The following is a 3,419-nucleotide window of genomic DNA, read 5'->3' as shown; positions in this document are numbered from 1 at the left end:
CAGATAAGGCCAAGTTCCTCTTTATGCTAATCTCAAGAGGGAGGGAGTCATTTGACACAAACTAAGAACCAATGTTGACTCCTAGGGAATGCCCCAATGCCACAAGGTGACCTTCAGCTTGTATTAAGCTTCCCTCATTTCCTGATACAGCATTTGGTCTACTATTATTAAATTTGCTATTTGGCTTCCCTCAGATAGTCAGTGAGGAAGAAAACCCTCAAAATGGATTGACACAGTTACTGTTAACAATAGTCTCAAGTCTATCAGGAAAGGGCAGGGTTCAGATCTGCTGTTCAAAGGGTGGCTATCAGTTGTAGTTGTAGTTGTATCATAGGCACCTAGAGGTTTAAGAGTCTCCAAGAAATACACCATCTCTCCATAAGTACTTACCCTGCATGCTGTAAGCTTTCCATAACCTGCATGCTGTAAGCATTCCCTGTTTTAACAGAGCTATTGTTTTTGTTATTAGGCTTAGCTGAGTGCTGATGACCCTAGAAACCTTGATCTTTGGAGTCTACAAATCAGTTGGAAAATGTTTTGAAATGAAGATTTTTAAGTAGAGCAAGCATGTATTTAACTGATTAACGTGTTGATACAGATCTGGTGTTTGTTTAAAAAACAGTAACTTCCCATTTAGTCTTTCACTTTACAACACAGCAAAAGGTAAACTGTTTTTTAAAAACAAAACCTTAATAACCTATATCCTAAGTATGCACACTTTTATCTATATTATCCAAATTCCTGCCCTACTACATTCAAAAGATGACATTTTATTTTTATTTCTGAAAAAGTTAAAAACTCACTTTTCTCCAAATTTCCTTTCAAGAAGGGAGGTCCATCCCTTTGGACAGACTTTCTAATAAATCTATCCTTGCTATTTGACTTAAAAAAAAAACACAAAACAACAACAAAAAAACCCCACATACAATAAAAACACCAGTTAAAAACCTAAGACCTTTCTAAAACTTCTCTGCCTTTAGGATATGTGACCGAGGTTTCAAAATGAGGAAAATTAGTAAAGACACAAGTCCATATGCACCCCTATTCTTCACTCCTCTCACACTGAGTAAAAGAACCTAGAGCCATCCTTGAGGAAGAGGAGTACGGAAGTTGTACAACTATGCTATACCTACAAGATCCTTTGCTTAACTCTAGTTAAAGACTCTAAAGGTCAGGGAAAGAAACAACCAGTAACCACAAATGAAATAAGTCATTATCATATGGTTTAACCAGAAAATTTCCAAAGAGACATAATGTCTTGCAACCCACATAAACCACAAAAAACTGAAAAAAGTCTAAGGTTAAATGACTCATCCAAAAGTAGATATGGACTTGGAACTAAGTTCTCTACCGCCCAGTACTGGATTCTCTACCCTACGGTGTAGTCTTTTCCCTTTAGTGTACTATGAACCAGAAAAATATTTTTAGTTGCCAGCATTAAAGTTTAAAATTGACTTTGCAATGGAACAACTTCCATTAAGTTTCTCAGCTCATTTCTCAAAGTATTCATAAAAAAGCATAATCGCAATTTTTCAAATACATCTTGCTTGAACAATTCAGTAAAAATAAAGAGTACTCTGTGTGACATGACAGGTTCATAATAATCACAACTCTACGAAATGCCAGTGTCAAGTATAAAGGAGCGAGACCCCTGAATTCTGGTTGCATCTAGAGCCACTATAGTTTCCGAAGAAATGCCAGCTTAGACTAGATCACTTCTCTCAAATTCTTTGCCTCCTTGTCACTTGTTCACCTTCCTAAGAGGGGGCCAGTGGCGGGCAAGATGTCTTTTCTAGGTATCTGAATCACAGACATCCCTGATGGCTGTATGTTGTGCTAATTAACCTAGAGATCAAGCATTTCTGGAGATTCAAATCCAACAGTGGTCCCTTGGGGAAAAATGCAGACAGTGTCTTCCAATTATGATTTACAGCCTGAAAATTCCACTGAGGGTCACCATGAGTAGGAATCAATTCAATAGCAAAGAGTTTCAGAGTTCTGCTAAGCTCTAAGAAAAAGCCATAGTATATGCATGTGTTCTAAGGATTACTGACTTCAATATACTACATATTTGGTTGTCTTTGACGAGGCAACTTAAATTGTTATGTTATATAAAACTGCTAAAATAGTTAAACAGTAATGGATATACCACAATTTTACCTTGCAAGATTTCTTCTTTACAGCTCTTTCTTGTCAGTTAAAAAAGAATTTGTCTAGGGGAGCTCTGGTGGCCTAGTGGCAAGGAGCTGCAACTACAATCCCAGAGGCAAACGGTTCGAATCCACCAGATGCTCTGCCGGGGAAAGAGGGACAATCTCCTCCTGTACCAGTCAGATCTGATTTGATGGTATACGCACACAAAAATAATAAAAAAAAAAATTTAAAAAAAAGAAATTGTCTTTGGTATCATAATTCATCCTATTTCCATACCTTTTCAACCTATATGCAGAACAGATTATCCGGGAGGCTGGGCTCTATGAGGAGAAATGTGGGGTCAAGACTGGTGGACGATTTATCAACAATCTGTGTTATGCGGATGACACAACCCTGCTTGCTGAAACTGAAGAGGACCTGAAGCGCCTGCTGCAGAGTGTCAAGGACTGCAGCCTACAACATGGATTGAGGCTCAATGTCAAGAAGACAAAGATTCTCACCACTGGACCAATTGGCAGCATCAGGATGGATGGTGAAGAGATTGAGATTGTACACAGCTTTAGTTTGCTTGGCTCCATAGTCAACAATCTTGGCACCAGCAGCCAGGAAATTAAAAGGCGCACTGCAATGGGAAAGTCTGCTGTTAGGGACCTCTCCAAAGTACTGAAGAGCAATGGTGTCTCTCTGGAGACTAAGGTGCGTCTGATACAGGCTTTGGTCTTCGCAATCACCTGTTATGCATCAGAGAGTTGGACAATGACCAAGGAGGATAGAAGGAGAATTGATGCCTTTGAGCTGTGGTGCTGGAGAAGAGTATTGAGAATACCATGGACTGCTAGGAAAACAAACAGATTAGTCCTGGAAAGGGTTAAACCAGGTGGCTCCTTGGAGGCAAGGATTCTAAGGCTCCGTCTAACATACTTTGGACATGTTGTGAGGACAGACCGGTCCTTAGAGAGGGACATCATGCTTGGGAGGGTGGAGGGACGGCGCAGGAGAGGAAGGCCCTCTATGAGGTGGATTGATTCAGTGACTGGGATAATTGGGATGGGAGTGTCAGAGACAGTGCGATTGGCACAGGACAGAGCGGGGTTTAGGGCTGTTGTACATAGGGTCGCTATGAGTTGCAGGCGACTCGACGGCACATAACAACATCATAATTCATTAACTCAAAAGTTATTATATTTATCTTATCCCAGCCCATGTTTAATGAAACAGTCTGAAATTCAGGCTACCATTCTCACTTTTTTAAAGCATGCAAATAA

Source organism: Elephantulus edwardii, unplaced genomic scaffold, assembly GCF_000299155.1.
Source record: "Elephantulus edwardii isolate Elephantulus edwardi_28Jun2011 unplaced genomic scaffold, EleEdw1.0 scaffold00213, whole genome shotgun sequence".
NCBI classification, from domain to species: Eukaryota; Metazoa; Chordata; class Mammalia; order Macroscelidea; family Macroscelididae; genus Elephantulus; species Elephantulus edwardii.
The sequence above is the reverse complement of the archived record's forward strand: the minus strand, read 5'-3'. Positions refer to the sequence as shown.